At 46.7% G+C, this 17,645-nt stretch overlaps 1 protein-coding gene and 1 pseudogene across 4 annotated transcripts in view; one reads left to right on the forward strand and one right to left on the reverse strand.

The window, feature by feature from the left end:
* Window positions 1-17,645, forward strand: part of LOC144737445 (E3 ubiquitin-protein ligase TRIM62-like) — a 132,472-nt gene that overhangs the window by 66,280 nt on the left and 48,547 nt on the right. The gene's annotated exons all lie outside the window — the stretch shown is intronic.
* On the reverse strand, window positions 1,906-14,164 carry LOC144737455 (E3 ubiquitin/ISG15 ligase TRIM25-like; annotated as a pseudogene). Its single transcript, XR_013588984.1, has 6 exons — window positions 13,522-14,164; window positions 7,737-7,832; window positions 6,388-6,621; window positions 5,119-5,141; window positions 4,361-4,455; window positions 1,906-2,561 (listed from the first exon to the last, which is right to left on the reverse strand). The product of XR_013588984.1 is annotated as an E3 ubiquitin/ISG15 ligase TRIM25-like (transcript).

Genomic DNA, 17,645 nt, shown 5'->3' on the forward strand with positions numbered 1-17,645 from the left:
GCGGCCAGGAATCCAGTCAGCAAAACTGTGTGAGCCTTGGTTTAAGCAACGCCTGACTCTACTGCTGATGAGACACTGAACGTCTGAATCGATCCTTGCCTATGAACATCTGGGCTGTTCGCCAGAATTGCACCTCCGATTTGCACGGTTGGCTACGTACGTTGGCTACGTACGTTGTGAAGTAAGTTGCTTTTCGCGAGCCTGACTCTGCTGCTGATGAGACACTGAATGTCAAAACCTGCCCAGAGTGTTGTTTGCGTTGAACCAAATGCCACTTCAATTAGGAACTCCCAGAAGGCCGTGCCTGCGACTGATGGGATGAGTAAAACAATACGTGGTGTCAATCTTGATTTGAAGCTTTCGTGACTGCAGGAATCCATACTCTATGGTTCTTTTGCTGAAGTCACGTAGGTAGAAAAATAAGAGATCACGACGTTTCGATCGCAACACAAGCAATCGTCATCAGGTGGGACAACCACGGCAAGAAAAAAACTGCTGAAGTAGGCGAGACCTGCCGTGGCACGAGGTTGTATAGGCCTCGGCAGTAGGGGGGAGAGAGGGGGCGGGGCAGAAAGTGGACCCCGCGGCAGCACTTGGAGAGATCTGAGAGATCAGCTGCAGGGGGGGAGAGAGAAGGGGGGGAAGTGCAGAAAGTACGTGGTGTGTATTATGTCTTTAATGTTTCTTGTGGAGAGAAGGGTTTTGCGAAGGAGGAATGATGATGATGTTGGTGACAATGATAGTAATGCTGATGGTAATGATGATGGTGATGATTGTAATGAAGGTGGTAGTGGTGGTAAAAATGGTGAAATGGTGATGATGGTATTGGTGGTTATTGTAATAATGATTGTAGTGATGGTGATGGTAAGAAGTGTGATGGTGATAATGGTGGTGGTGTCGGTGGTGATGATGACGATGGTGTTGATCATGGTCGTGGTGATGATAATTGTGGTGGTCGTGATGGTGATGAGGGAGATGGTGATAATGATGACGGTTATGGTGGGTTTTACGGTGATGATAGTGATGATGTGGTCGTGATGGGGGATGTGATATTGGTGATTATTATGGTGTTTTTTGTGGTGTTGATGATGATGGTAATGATGGTGATTGTCATGATGATGGTGGTGATCATGGTGGTGGTAACGATGATGGTAGTGATGATCGTGGCAGTGTTGGTAGTGATGATGATGGTGGTATAGATAGTGATGATGGTGATGGACGTTATAATGGTGATGATTATGGTGTTTATTGTGTTGGTGGTGATGGTGGTTCATGATGGTTATGGTCGTGGTCGTAGTGATGATGGGGATAATGATGTTGATGATGTTGGTGATGATATTGATGATGATAGAGTGGTGGTGATGATAGTGATTAAAATGGAGTAATGGCAATGATGCTGATGATCATGATGGTGGCAATGATGATGGTGATGATGGAGGTAGTGATGACTGGTGATTACAATGATGGTGGTGTTGATGGGGATGATGGTGGTGATGATAATAGTGATGATGGGGTGATGATGGTGAATCGCAGGGATGATGGGGCGTGGTAACGCGAGCGCGCACTGCAGGTGAAGGAGCGGCCACATGGACTCTGGGGCTGCGCTGATTCCCCACTCAGATTTCATTAAAATCCCTCAAACTTCTACACCGGCGATTTGTACTTCACAGGTGACATCGCTCACCTACACTAACCTGAACCTGTCCTTCCCCCCTCACCCTCCCCTTCCATGCTCACCTCACCCTTCATTCAATTTTCACCTCACCCTCCCATCACCCCACCCTCCCCAAACCCTCACCTTGCCTCACCATCGCCTCTACCCCCTCCTTCCCATCTTTTCCTCTCCTCAACCCCTCCTGACCCTTCACCCTCCACGCTTACCTGTCCCCTTCCCTCACCTTCCCCTCTAATCTCCCCTCACCCTCACTTCACCCTCTCCTCACCATCCCCCCTTTCATCAGTTTCTTGGGTTTTCGCCTCAGTTTCTTGGGGTTCTAATATTCCTCATCCTCAGGATGCACGACTCAAATCCACAATCTTCAATGGTTCATTACAATACCCCACCCACATCCCAGGGTAGAGAGGCTGCAAGAATCTCTGTCGGACCTCGTGGATCACCTCCATGGAGTCGGCGAGATAAAACTCCAGGAACCCCCCCTCCCAATGCAGGTGAAGCCCGATTCTGCGGGGGGAGGGGGCCCCCCTCACCGACAGTCCAGTCTCCACTCCACCATGAACCATTGAGAAGCTGTTGTCACATTTCTCTAAACACCAGGATGCATCGTTCCGTCCCAGCTGCAATCCAGCACCACCCCCTTTCCGTGGGATCGTCCCGTACGCGACTCCAACCCGACACCACCGCGCGTCCCCCACGTCCACCTCCCAGTAGTGGTGGCCCGACGAGAAGCTCTCACAGCACAGGGCTTGTGACCAGCCATCAAACCGGTGTGGGTGATCGAGGCGGCCCTGGGAAACACCGGTCCACTTTATCGTCCTGAGTTCCGAGGAGATCTGGAGTTGGTTATGAGCTGAGTTTGTGTCCATAGTCGGTGAGCATCCGTCTGTGACAACAGCGATCACAACATAACTACACGACACCATCATTACCATTACCATCTATATTCACCACATCAACATCATCAACCATCATCTTCACCATCAACCATCACAGCACAAAAAACACCTAAATCACCACCAACATCATCAATATGATGAACATCACCAACATCACTATCGCCATCAGCAACATCACAAACATAATCATCACCACTATCACTACTATTACTTCAACCATCACCAGTTCCCATCACCACCATATAAAATACCCTTTGGTTCTTGCGGTAAAATCACGTAGGTAGAACATTTAAATAAAACAAAAAATAATATATCATGACGTTTAAAGAGCAACACAAGTGGAAAAAAATATCCAGCAGTGGAACTGCTGAACCAGCGAGAGAGCTGTTACAGCACGAGGTTATATATGTGGCGGTGGGCAAGCAAGCGGGGTCTGAGCTGGAAAGGAATTCCATCCCCGGACGCAAGCACGTCAGTTGTGTTAACGGGGGAAATTATGGAGAGAGAGATTAGGGAGAGAGATTAGCATGAAATGTGCTTCCGTCGCCGCATAAGAGTATCATCCCCGCATCCGCGCACAACAGCAGTGTTAATGGGAGATTAGCACTATGTTGATGGTAGTGATTAGGCAGGGAAATTAGGGGAATTAGTAAGTTAATGTCATTTCTATGTGTAAAACAAGCTGCGGTGCTGCCAACTACGCTGTGAGGCAAGCGCTTGCTTGCACATCGCCACATATATAACATTGGTATAAGAGCTCTCTCGCTGGTTCAGCAGTTCCACTGCTGGATATTTTATTCTGCCTGCGGACGATCGCTTGTGTTGCTATCGAAACGTCGTGATATATTTTTATTTTTTTATTTTTCTACCTACGTGACTTTACCAAAAGAACCAAAGAGTATGGATTCCTGCAGTCACGAAAGCTTCAAATCACCATCTAACATCTTCATCACTATCACCAACAACACGACCAGCATCATTATAATCATCACAACGACCATCGAAACCCTCAATACCACCATCACTACCATTATCACCATCAGCAAAATCATCACAACCATCACCAACTATATTATCATCAATGTCACCATCATTATCACCACGACCATCACTGCCATCACCACGACCAAAACCATCACCAATGCTATCACCATTCACATCACTCACATTATCAGTAATATCAGCTTCATTACCACCATCCTCATCACAACCACTATCACCATCATTATGACCATTACCAACATCAGGAACTCATTTGAGGTTGAAACTGCCTAGCAGAGGCGGAGGAATGGATCCGATATCACCTGCCACTGATGTTAGCAATGGCAGGTAATCAAGCCCAGTAAACTGGGTTTATAGTGCAGTGTGCTAACCACTTTGCCATCGCTAACCCCACCTACAGATGCATAGAGATATTCACAGGCACACACCGCATCTCAATATCGCAATTACCCAAGACTGGTAATGCTTATTATTTACCAAAAAACACCACACTGAGTATCATGGCTCTGATCAGTCGGGTCCTAGATTAGGATATAAACATAGACTAAAATCCCTTGTGTAGCCTTAACACACTGTCAGAAAAGTCATCACCTTTAAAAGCTGGCACGGCCAACAAGGGGGTGGGTGGCCAGCACTACACCTGGCCACCTTTGTCTCCCTAGTGGTGATGTTTTCACAAAACACCAGGTACTCATTTGAGGTTGAGTCGACCTCGTGCACACACACGGAGATAATTTATTGTCAAGACCACCCAATCACCCATGATTCAAACTGAAGAACTCACACAGGAGTTTGACTGCATTTGTCTCCAGGACTTGAAGTGAGGCAATGTCCTGTTGGCTGCGAGCTGAGGGTGGAGCTGAAGTAACCCTCCCTGCCCTGTGAAAGCAGAGCAGACACGGCCACTGTCTCACATTGAGCATCGTCACTCACAGGATCATCAAAGCTCCATTACATAGATACTCATCACAGCTTCATCACACGTGGAATCATCACAGCTCCATCACATCTAGACTCATCATAGAAAGCATAATAACTCATCACAACTTCTTACAACATCACCACACAGCATTAATTCAAGATTTGAAGCTTTCGTGACTGCAAGGAATCATCTTCTTAGGTTTTTTTCGGTAAAGTCACGTAGAAAGTAAAATAAAATAACTTTCTACGTGACTTTACCGAAAAAACCTAAGAAGATCACACAGCATTACTATCACCACACTTAGAATCATCACACACAGCACCATCACACAGCATTACCACGCAGTATCAGACAAAGCATCACTACACACAGCATCATCACACAGCATCATCACACACAACTTCACCACACAGCATCACTACATACAGCATCATCACACAGCATTATCACACAGCATCATCACGCAAAATATCTTCACACACAGCATCTTCACACGCAACATCACCACACACAATTTCACCACACGGCATCATCACATACAGCCAATGTCTCACTGCCCACGCCTCACACTCAATCCCATCTTTTCGTGTGTCGAGCCGTGAGTGAAAGTCGTCTTTTACCTGCGTGTCTCCTCCAGGTGCCCCTGTGGGAGAGAGATGCATTACTATGACTCTACTTCGATTCCCTTGCATTCAATGGAGTTCCCACTGCAAAACTGTCTGTGGAATATGAACCCCAAAGTCTTGGCTTATGACCCAATGATCACCAACACTAACTTACGGGGAAATTATGTCAGTGAGACTTGTTGATAGTCAACTATAAACTACAAATTTTTTTTCCCAGGAAAGGTCCACGGAGCTATATGATTCTTTTTCAGAAGCGACGTGGCCCCAACTGATAGTTCAACAAAGTGGTTCATCACGTAGAAATGTATAACAGCCCAATCCTCTAAACGCACGTTTCCAGATGTGGAGGGAAAAACTGGAGGACCCGATTAAAAGCCATGCGACCATGGAGAGAGACATGCAAATTACAAATATATAGTGATGTCCCCGACCTACGGTATACTCGGCGACGTAGTTACCATCTCGCCACCCCCATGAGGGCTAACACTGAATTGCAGGGCAAATATTTCAGAATGAAACCGGTTGATATTGATCTGTGTTGAGTAATTTGGGACTTGAAGTTTCTGGCGTTACCAATGCACATGGTGCAGGTCTTGTAGAAGTGATGTTCAGGACACAATGATATAATTAATAAGTGTATGAGACCTCGTATTTATTTTAGCTTCCATAATACGAACAAGAGGAGGCTCACAAAGTAAGAAGCAGCGATGACATCGGCTCGTGAGCAGGCGCTGGTGGATTGTTGCATCGCGGCATCATGAGATGTGGCAATGGCTTGGGGAGGCCTTCATCCATCAGTGGATAGATCATGGCTGATGATAATCATGAATACCGTGTACATTGTTGTAGGGTTGATTTAAAAAGTGCAATTCCAATACCATTTAGTTTATATTCACAATGAAACCAACTTATATTACTGGTTATCTCGGTAAAGTCACGTAGAAGGGAAATAATAAAATAAAAAATGTATAAAACAAAACGATTTATTGTTTTTATTTTATTTCCCTTCTACGTGACTTCACCGAAAGAGCCAAGAATATGAATCCCTGCAGTCACGACAGCTTTAAATCAAAATGAAACCAACTTAATGAGAAAATACGAGCTGGCCTTCCAAATGACAGCAACTGGAGCTGCAATGGGAATCCATGAGTGGAGCTGTGTTCTCAAGCCCATGAGATGCGAGCTCTCATTCAGGAGCCTCCTTCTTCTGCTGCTGGTGAGAGGGCTCTGAGCCAATTGCGACACTGGTAACTCATTCATCACCTGCAGGAACGCGAACGAGTCACTCTCCTGCGCTCGGGTCTGCAGGCGAGTGGCTACTGCCTGCAGCTCGCTGATCTCGCGCTGGTAGTGAGCGATCTTCTTCTCGATCTCCGACAGCAGCTCGCACCCTTTTTGCTCCGCTTGCTCTAAAGCCGCCTTCTCCTCCGCATCCAACGCTGCTCTCGCGCGGGTGAATCTGACCGAGATTGAGGCCTTTTGATCTGTCATGGATGCCTGCAAAGAGAAACAAATGCCACTTCTGTTCATTAAATGTCTGATCCTTTGTGAAATGACATTCAGGTCGGTGTGACCCGAGTGCAACTCTGAAGGTGTCCAGACAATGATACGAGTCTGCAGCACTGAGGCCTCCTTCTTTCTCTGCCTCTGATAACGCCACTGTGCATTTTCACTACAGCACGACTCGCCATAACAGGTGGGGGCTGTGAGGCAATGAAATAATCAAATACCATCATGAGTACATTTAGCGTTTGTGCCATTCTTATTGCGCAAGGCTATCAGGACGATGCTTTGTTTATCTTCATATGAAGCGAATAAAAATCTGTAATTTGCCGTCAACAAGCAGAGTCTTAATGATATGGGAAATTAGGCCAATTCCTCTTTAAATGCAGTTTTTGAATGTGAGAAAAAAACACATGTATGGATGAAGAGAGGGGATCATGAAACCACTTGCAATACTGGCACCTGGCCACTCTAACGCTTGATTGGTTTCACTAAAAGAGTGTACAACAATCTGTGTGTGATCAACCAACTCTGCCACCAGAGTATTGGATAAGAGGTACGTACCACCTCATCTGACCCATATAGATAACAGACCTTGAAGAATATTCTTGGTTATGTCGGTAAAGTCACGTAGAAGTGAAATAATAAAAAAATATTAATATAAAACAATACAAAGTCTCTGGATGTTTCGACTGCAACACAAGCAATCATCACCTGATGATGATTGCTTGTGTTGCAGTCGAAACGTCGTGATAATTTTATTGCTTTATATTTATATTATTTTATTATTTCCCTTCTACGTGACTTTACCGAAATGACCAAGAATATGAATCCCTGCAGCCAGGAAAGCTTTAAATCAAGACCTTGAAGTGGTAAGTTGCATGGAGATATGGGAATGTGGAATTTCTACCACTGATTGAGTTTTTCAGTGGAGATGAGAACCACCTCTTTACTCGTCCTGATTATTGAGGCGGATTGACTGTTGTGTCTTTAGACCCACAACGTGTTCAGAGCCAATGGTAGTCCACCTGAATGAATGGAGTTGTTCTTCATCACAAATACTACTCAGAGTTAAGTCACGGGGTCACAGTCCGGCCCAGACGCTGTACCTGCACGTCCCTGAGAGCAGCCTCCATCCGCCTCACGGACTCCTCCACCTCCCTCCTCTTCTCCTGCACCACCCGCAACTCCTCTTCCACTTGTTTCTGTGAGAGACGTCACCAGGGGAGACTCCACCCACTCTCTGAGCGTCCCCTCTCATCCCGCCCCACGCGAACCCTCCACAGTGACGGGGGCAGTAGCCCTGGTGCAGCGATGGAGGCTGGGGGAGCAAGGGCTGAAGGGAACTGATTTCACGAGGAGCTCAAACTTGCGCAGGGCTTCCTAAGTAGTGGGTCGGGCTACCTGTGCAGTGGGTGGAGCTACCTAGAGGGTGGGGGTACCTGAGTAGTGGGTGGAGCTGCCCGAGTAGTGGGTGGAGCTACCTGAGTAGTGGGTGGAGCTGCCTCAGCAGTGGGAAAAGCTACCTGCGTAGTGGGTGGGGATACAGTTGTGGGTGGGGCTACCTGCGTAGTGGGTTGGGGTACCTACGTAGTGGTTGGGGGTACATATCTAGTGGGTGGGGCTACCTGCATCGTGCGTTGGGCTTCCTGCTTAGTGGGTGGGGCTGCCTGAGTAGTGGGTGGAGCTACCTGAGTAGTAAGTGGAGCTACCTGAGTAGTGGGTGGGGCTACCTGCGTAGTGGGTTGGGGTACCTACGTAGTGGTTGGGGTTACATATGTAGTGGGTGGGGCTACCTGCATCGTGCGTTGGGCTACCTGCTTAGTGGGTGGGGCTACCTGAGCGGTGCGCGTGGCTACTGGAGTAGAGGGTGGGATTACCCGAGTAATGAGCGGGGCTACCCAAGTCGTGGGCGGGGCTAACCCAGTAGTGGGTGGGGCTAACCGAGTAGTGGGTGGGGCTACCTGCATAGTGGTTGGGGCAACATGTAGTGGGTGGGGCTACCTGCGTAGTGGGTTTGGCTTCCTGCTTTGTGGGTGTGGCTGCCTGAGTAGTATGCGGTGCTGAGTAGTCCATGTTGTGAGAGGTGGTAACAGGTAAAGTACAGGATGGCCATACATGGCGAAATATGGTGGGTGGTTCGACCACCTGCGCCACTTCGGTAACCAAGAAGGCCTGTCTGGACTCAACTGGAAACACGCTGGCTAACGGAGCTCTGGTTAGCCACTTAGGCTAAGGGAGTAAACCCTGATAAAATCCTGGGTGGATACCAAGTGGCCAACGGCCCACCTCGGTGGGGTAGATGAGCTACGGTTAAGTTGGCCAACGGCATATGACGGAGAAGACACTGGATGTCTGGTGCTTCAGGACAAGCCTTTTAATCGTCTTGGTTTTCTGTCTCGTCACTGGATCCAGGCTTGATTCCTGGGTAAGCCCCGTGCGGTAGCTGGTGTGCAATAGACACTGCACGTAAATTATTTCACGCACTAACACCCTCCAGGGAAGATGTGCCATCGCACCACCACACTACACACCCAAAGCCCTTGGGCGATTGGCAAGTGGCAAGCGGGGCAGGCCTATGCAGCTAGAAGATCCTAGTCACAATCCAGCACCAAGGTGGCAGCTTTTATAAGGTCGTCATGCACTCGGATTAAGCAGGAGTGCATCCTGGCAGCTGTAGCTGTGACTGAGAAGCCCACGAGGATCCACTCTGCTCACCCCAAATGGGGAGGAGGCTAGAAAATGTGCCCTAAACATAGACTGCCGAGCAACATCCTGTCTGGCTTATCGCGACCAGAGGGAGCATCAATAATTGCGGTCGAAACAAAAATAAATATAACCTCAACATGAATTCCTGGAATGTCATCACCCTCGCAAAAAACCCAAACTCGCAAAGTCCAGAGTGCCGAACAGCTCTTGTGGCACGTGAGCTGAGACGATTTAATATCCATATTGCCGCCCTCAGCGAAATCCATCTGGTGGATGAAGGCCAACTGACCGAGCTAAGTGGAGGCTACATCTTTTGGAAGGGTAATCCAGTGCATGGACGCCTGCATGGTGTAGAGTTGCAATCGACAACATGTTCATCAACAGCTTATGTGAGCTCCCAATTGGTATCAATGAGCGTTTTATGACCCTACGCCTGAAATTCGCAATAGACCAACATGCAACCATCATCAGCACCTATGCACCAACACTGGACTCTAAAGAAGACACTAAGGAGACCTACTACAGCCAACTCAACCAAATAATTCAGAGTATACCAAAAACTGACAAGCTGATTCTCCTCGGCGACTTCAATGCTCGAGTTGGGAGAGACCATCAAATGTGGAACGGTGTTATTGGTAAAGAGGGAGTTGGAAAGCCCAACTCCAATGGTCACCTTCTTCTTACAACCTGTTCTGAGCACGACCTGACAATCACCAACACCCTATACCGGCAAAAGAATAGCCGTAAGACCTCCTGGTGCTACCCTCGATCACACCAATGGCATTTACTGGACTACGTGATTGTCAGGAAGCTTGACAGCACAGATGTCACTCGTGCCATGATCAATGCAGACGATTCCTGGACTGACCACAGACTAATTCGAACAGTGATGACTCTCAAACTAAACCACAAACACATCAACCGACCAAAACTACAGAGGAAAAGACTCAATGTAATCAGACTAAAGACCCAGCAGTACAGGACCGACTGAAAGAACTAGCTCAAAGACTCAGCATCAACCAGGCTTCAGGAAATGTTCATGAGTACTGGACACACCTCAAGACGGCAGTTATAACCAGCTGAGGAAACACCATTGGCTACACAAGAAGGATAAACTGTGACTGGTTTGATGACAACGACCAAGAAATAACAAGCCTCATTGACAAGAAGAAGAAAACATTCATCGCCTGGCAACAACACAAACAGTCTAGACAGAAAAAACAATAATATAAGGAGGCCAAATCGGAAGTACAAACTAAAATCTAGGAACTGAAGAACAACTGGTTCAGAAACAAAGCAGAAGAAGTACAACATCTTGCAGATTCCAATAACCCACGAATTTTTTAAAGGAACCAGTCTTATATGGACCATCAAAACAGGGCCTTGCACCACTTCAGTCTAAGGATGGGACAGACATCTTCAAAGACAAAAATGCTATCATCTCCCGCTGGCAGGAACACTTCAACACTCTGTTCAACTGGAACGCTGTTGTAGACGCTTTTATATTCAGTGAGATTCCGCGACACTCTACCACTGAGGATTTAGCTGGAGAACCAACGATGCTTGAAGTGGCTAAAGCTGTCAAGCAGATGAAAGAGAACAAAGCGAGTGGGCTAGACCAGATTCCTGCTGAGATTTACAAACATGGAGGACAACTCCTACTAGAACACCTGCACTCCCTCATGGCCAAGATTTGGAATGATGAAGACCTTCCCAACGAACTGAAAGATGCCATCATTGTCACCATCTTCAAAATAGGTGACAAGTCAGACTGTGACAACTACAGAGGAATCTCTCTTCTTGCCACCGCTGGAAAAATACTGGCAAAAATGCTACTAAACAGACTTCTACCATATTGTTGGTTCTTTCGGTAAAGTCACGTGACTTTACCGAAAGAACCATGAATATGAATCCCTGTAATCACGAAAGCTTTAAATCAAGACTTCTACCACTTGCTGAAAAACTCCTTCCTGAATCGCAGAGTGGCTTTCGACCTGGCAGGGGAACCTCAGACTTGATCTTCTCAGCCCGTCAACTCCAAGAGAAGTGCCAGGAGCAGAGACTACCATTGTACATGGCCTTCTTTAATTTGACTAAAGCTTTCGATTATGTTAATCGTGATGCACAATGCAGAATCCTTTTGAGATATGGCTGCCCAACAAAATGTGTTAACGTTCTCCGTCTGTTGCATGACGGTATGAAGGCTGTCATCCTCTCTGATGGTGAAACCTCAGAGCCAATCGAAGTAAGGACCAGTGTGAAGCAAGGTTGCGTTATTGCACCAACTCTTTTCTCCATCTTCCTGGCGGGAATGTGTCATCTGACACAGAACAGACTTCCCAGAGGCATAAATATCGCATATAGGACAGACGAGAACATATTCAACATTAACTGTTTCAGAGCGAAGTCAAAAACATCTGTTATTAAATTCCAATATGCTGATGATGCCCAAGTCAGTGCCTGCTCAGAAGCTGACCTTCAGGTCATTGTCAACATATTTAGAGATGCTTACAGCAAGATGGGTCTAACATTGAATACCAGCAAAACAAAGATTATTTTTCAACAAGCTCCGGGAGGACACCGACAACCCCCTACAATCATTACCAACAATGCAATATTAGAAAGCGTTCCCAGTTTCCCATACCTAGGCAGCCATCGCTCTAGCAATGCCTTAATTGATTATGAAATCTAACATCGGATTTCCCGAGCTAGTGCTGCCATTGGCAAACTTAAGAACAGGGTCTTTGAAGACCACAACATTACCATGAAGACCAAAGTGGCCTATATAATGATGTAATCATTCCAACCCTCTTATATGTTGCAGAAACCTGGACCACTTATTGTAAACACATAAAATCTCTCGAAATGTTTCATCAACTGTCTCAGGAAAATAGAAAACATCACATAGGAAGAAAGACAAACTAATATCAGTGTCCTGGAGCGATCAAACTCATCTAGCATAGAGGCCATCATGATAAAGTATCAACTCAGATGGGTAGGTCACCTTGTAAGGATGAATGACTTGAGGCTTCCTAAGCAAATCTTCTATTCCCAGCCCAGTGATGGATAACGTGCCCCCGGAGGTCAAAGGGAGCGTTTCCGTGACAACCTTAAAATGCATCTCAAGCAGTGGACAGGCCTACCAGGGCTACCTGAGCAGTGGGTGAGGCTACAAGAGTAGTGGGCGGGTCTACTATAGTGGGCGGGGCTAGGTAGTACGCGGGGCTCCCATAATAGTGAGCGGGGCTGAGTAGTGGGTGAACAGGGCACCGGAGTGGCGAGATGTTATCTGCCTTGCCGGCAAATACAGGAGGTCGTGGGTTCAAACCCGCACCTGATGCCTGTATAAATGGAGTTTGCATGTCTTTCTCTATGTCGTATGGATTTTTCTCTGGGTCCTTCGGTTTTTCTGTCCACATTTAGAAAGGTGCGTGTTGAGTGTTTGGTTGCCATACATTTAGACGTGATAAGCCACTTCGTTGAGCTGTCATTTGTGGCCAGGCTGCCTCTGAAAAAGAGCTACATAGGTCATTGAGCTTCATTTGGTAAAATAAAAAATATTTTTAGTTTAGTTTTACATGGTACAATGAGGCTCTGCCATGTCACTGTTGAGTGTCCGAGAAATTCGGTAGAAAGCATCGTGATGAAAATATAAATACGGTCACGAAATACTTGGTCTGTGAAAATCACGTGACATTTCTGGAACGCCAAGTCCAGTGACCCGATAGCTGCTGTAGAGTGTGGCGCTAAACTGCCACGGACCGGCACGAGGCGACCAAAGCGGTGAGCACTGCAGCTCACGCAGTCCCAGTCGTTAAACATTTCATTAAAATTTTAGGGAATGCTCCCCTCTACCACAAACCACTTTTTGTATACGAACCACAGTCTCTGCACTCACGTCATTTTGAGAACACAGTGTACGCATTAAATATATTTATTTTTATTAAATATACTAAGAGCACATTTATCAACTTGTCATATAACAGGATTGATAATAACATGTTGTTGTATTATATCTGCACCATGACTACCTCAGCATGCGTTATATTAAATCATGGTTGTTAAAATTTGAAGAAACAATGGGAAGCTGAGAGAGGAATTATATATTTATTTGGATATCATTGTTCAGTTCGTACTTGACTTCACGCAGGAGAAGCTCCCGCTCACACGCGCAGACCGTCTCACCTGCCGTGTTTTGCGCTCATCCTCCAGCGTAGCCACATCGTGACCCTTGTGGTCTCCTGCGATGGTGCAGGTTGTGCAGACCAAGCTCTTGTCCTGTCGGCAGTAAAACTTGATCTTCTTTCTGTGCGTCTTGCACTTGCGTTCTTCAGGATTCGTGCCTGGATCCACCAGAACGTGGTCACTGAACTTCGGGTTCTCCTGATGAGGCTTTACATGAGTCACACAGTAGGACGTATCACACTTGAGGCAGGTCTTCAAGGCAGCGGTCGTGCCATCGTTGCAGAAGTCACACAAGACCACAGTGGCCATTTTCTCTGCAGCACTGCGCTTCTCCACCAGGTTGGCGAGTGTGAAGTTCTTGCTCAGCTTGGGCCTCTGAGGGAAGGTCACTCGGCACTGCGGGCAGGAGAAGGACTCTGCCGCATCCCAGGTGCCCTACATGCACTTGAGGCAGAACGAGTGGCCGCAGCTGAGCGTGCAGGGGCAACGGAAGGCGTCCAGGCAGATGGGGCAGGTCAACTCCCCTGGAGTCTCGCTATCACTGGAAGCCCCACTCGCCATGGCCCTGTGGCTTCACTCAGAGAGGGGCGTTGGCTGGAGCTCAGGCAGTAGCTGGCCGCGCATGAGGCACAAAAACAGAAACAAGCCTCGTGAATGTGAGAAAGGGAAGTACGGTACAAACACTTTCGGTTTAATTTGCATATCAGATGAAACGCCCTGGAATGTGATGACACGTCGCCTCGTCTAAAATCCTATCCTCACACACCTCACCTCATCTGAACTCACCTCAATATCTCAACTCACCTCGTCGTCTCAACTGAACTCGTAGGGGAAGGCTGCTTGTAAACTCGTTGCGTCTAAATTATTTTGATTATTTTGCTGCTGTACATTTCCATGTGGTGATGATGATGATGAGTAACTAAGTTGAGCCATCATTTGTCGCCAGGTCGCGTATGAAAAAATATCTAATAGTTCATTGGGGACTTATCTGGTATGAAAAAAATTATTTGTAGTTTTATCTCTATAAATATGTCTCGAAGTGATTTGTCTACCTTTCCTACACTTTGTACTCCTGTCGTGTTTCTGTATTGCTTGTTGTTATTGTCACGTTCTGACCTGCCCCGACTGGACATCGGTGAAAAAGAGCTTTATAGCTCATCGGATTCCACCAGTATGAATACTTGTTCTCATTCGGTTGCCTCTACCCTCTCTGCTCCACGATATTTTATTATTTCAGCTCCACTTTTTCTTGCTTATTTAAATCGTTAAAATATTTAATTAAACTATTAAATTTTGACTTAAAACTTTCGTGACTGCAGGGATTCATATTATATGGTTCTTTCGGTAAAGTCACATAGATATAATTTTTTTACAAATAATAATTTTTTTGTCACTTTATTTTCATATGAATTTGTATTCTTTTATTGTCATTATTTTTTTTCTATCTACGTGACTTTATCGAAAGAACCACAGAAAATTAAACAATGTGTCGGGTGTCTAGTTCTCGAGCTGAGACACCTGTGGAGTTGCTCGCCTTCAACTCAGTCACGTGGGCTGCGGCTCACTGCTCTGTGTCGTGCAGAGACAAAGCTCACCCGTGTAGCCCACACAGGCTCTAGGCGGTGAGTGGCCAGCACCACACCCACCCGGCCACCTTTGTCTCCCTAATCTACTACACACCGCACCAGGTTATCATTTGAGGCCGAGTCGACCTCGCGGAGGCCCAGAGCCGGTTCAGATAATCAGATAATGTCCCCACAAGACCCAACCTAAAAAATCCGGACCAGTCTATCTCTGCTTGACGTCCTATTGTCAAATGCCCCTCACAATTTCACACTGACTGGTGTTCTGGGTAATAACCTTAGTGATCACTCCTTCATTTTTGGAGTGAGATCATCAGCCAGACCCAAAGCCCCCCCTAAATTGATTGAGAAGCACTCCATGAGACACTTCAGCACTCAGGCATTTACTAATGATGTGCTTCACTCGGATATTGACAAGGTCTGTGATATCCCCAACCTGACTACGGCTTGGGAGACCTTCAGGTACACGTTTCTCCAAATTCTTAACAAACATGCTCCGTTGGTTCGATTTAAAACTAAAGGCAACCGTTCACCATGGTTTGATCCCTTGATTACTAAGCTCATGAAAACTAGGGACAAGGCTTGGGAATGTGCTCAGAAAAGTAATTTGGTCAATGACTGGCTAGAATACAGGATCTTAAGGAATAGATGCGTCAAAATATACGGCATGCAAAATATGCCTACTTTTCCTCCACTCTCCTGGAATCACATGGAAATGCCAGGATTTTCTGGAAAACAATCAAATGTATCGAAAAAGCATCCAAAACAGATAATCTGCCTGTTGAGCTTAACCGAAATGGGGAATATTTATCAGATTCCCAAAAATAGTTGACAACTTTAACCTTCATTTTTCTGAAGCTGGTACCCTATTTGATAATGTATTGGGAGTCACCCCTGCTCATGCTAATTCCTACACCTCTATCCAAACATTAAGCGAATTTAGTTTTCAGCCAATCCACGAAAGTAATGTTCTGAAACAACTGTCCCACCTCAAAAGGTCCTTCTCTACCGGAGCAGATAGTATTCCCGTCTTTGCTCTACTAACTGTTGGTCACCTAATATACAAACCTATAGCCCATATTTTCAACCTGTCTATCAAAGAAGCATCAGTTCCTCTAGAATGGAAACATTTCTATGTTCTTCCACTTCACATAGGGGGCCCTAAAGATGATCCAAATAACTACCGACCTATCTCAACTTTGTCCCCGTTGATGAAAAATTTTGAAAAATTATTGAACTACCAAATTAGCAGTTTCCTGTCCGCCAACAATTACCCCTCTTATACTGCCAGTGTGGCCTAACTCCGCCCCTGTCCACGCCCCCTTCTGGAACCTACTCGCGGGTTCTCGATGTGCCCCTTCCGTAACCTTTCCCCTAAATCCCGCTCTGGTCTATCACGTGACCTGCTGTCAGTCAGGTCTGCTGTGAGCTGCAGATCCCTTTCCCTGTCAGCAGCCAGCGCTATGCTGCTATGTGACCGATTCTATGTCACTACACTAGTGTCGTGTATAGTAGTGTAGAACCCCTCCCCAATGATCACCTCTGTTAACGACTAATCGCTTAACGACGGGTCTCCGTTGACCATTCCCCTGTTGACGAAGGGCTGTTGTCGGTATTTGTTTACAATATTATTAGTATATTCATGTATTCATACCCATTGTTTAAATGCTATAAAGCACGTTTAAGGTGAAAAAAGGTAACTTTCGAAGCTATCAGAACAAAGTAAGCCTTTAACGGGTATTTCATATACACACTTAACGACCAAATCACTTAACGACCGGTTTCGTGGGACAAATTAACATCGCTAAGAGGAGGGGTTTTACTGCACGAGGGGCTGGAGTGGTCCTCGTTCACCAGGGCCGGGTGGCGGGGGGGCGGGGGGCTCCTGCAGGGGAGCGGCTGCTGCCGTGTGGGCGAGTCGGTGCCCGGTGCTGCTGGTGCGTGGAGCAGCTGTGTGCGGTGCTGCCATGCGGGCGTGACTTTACCGAAAAAACCTAAGAATATGAATCCTTGCAGTCACGAAAGCTTCAAATCTAGAATGAGTAGAGGCGCTCAGAGCGCTGTTGAAAGCAACCAACCAAGTCCTGAGACTGTGGCTGCATGGATCCATTAAAGGGCGCCGTTGTGAGTGCGAGCCAAGGTTGAGGTTGATGCTGCTTTGAATCCTTGGAGTGCTGCACTACCGTTGGGTCCTGGGGGGGATCCCTGAGGTTGCACGCGACCTCGAGAGTGAATGTTGCGCACCAAGCTGGTGGGCTTCTTTGCATTGGCTCGTCACCCGGGAGCGGAGCGCGCGTCAGGGTTGTGGTGCGAACGGTCGCCGCGGAGTTCTGCGATCGTCGAGGCGCTGTGGGGTCGCCTTGTTAAGCCGGTGGACTTACGGGGTTATGTAAACGTGCGCTGTTACTGTTACCGAGAGTTTTGAAAAATTGGTTGCACTTGGTTGTCAAGAAATAATTATCCTCCACAGTTGGTTCGCGTCCTTGAGCAAAGTGTTTCAATAGTGCATGACGAATCGAGGTCTAGTTATTCAATACCAAA

This window comes from Lampetra planeri, chromosome 69 (genome assembly GCF_965212315.1).
Source record: "Lampetra planeri chromosome 69, kcLamPlan1.2.h2, whole genome shotgun sequence".
Taxonomy (NCBI): Eukaryota; Metazoa; Chordata; class Hyperoartia; order Petromyzontiformes; family Petromyzontidae; genus Lampetra; species Lampetra planeri.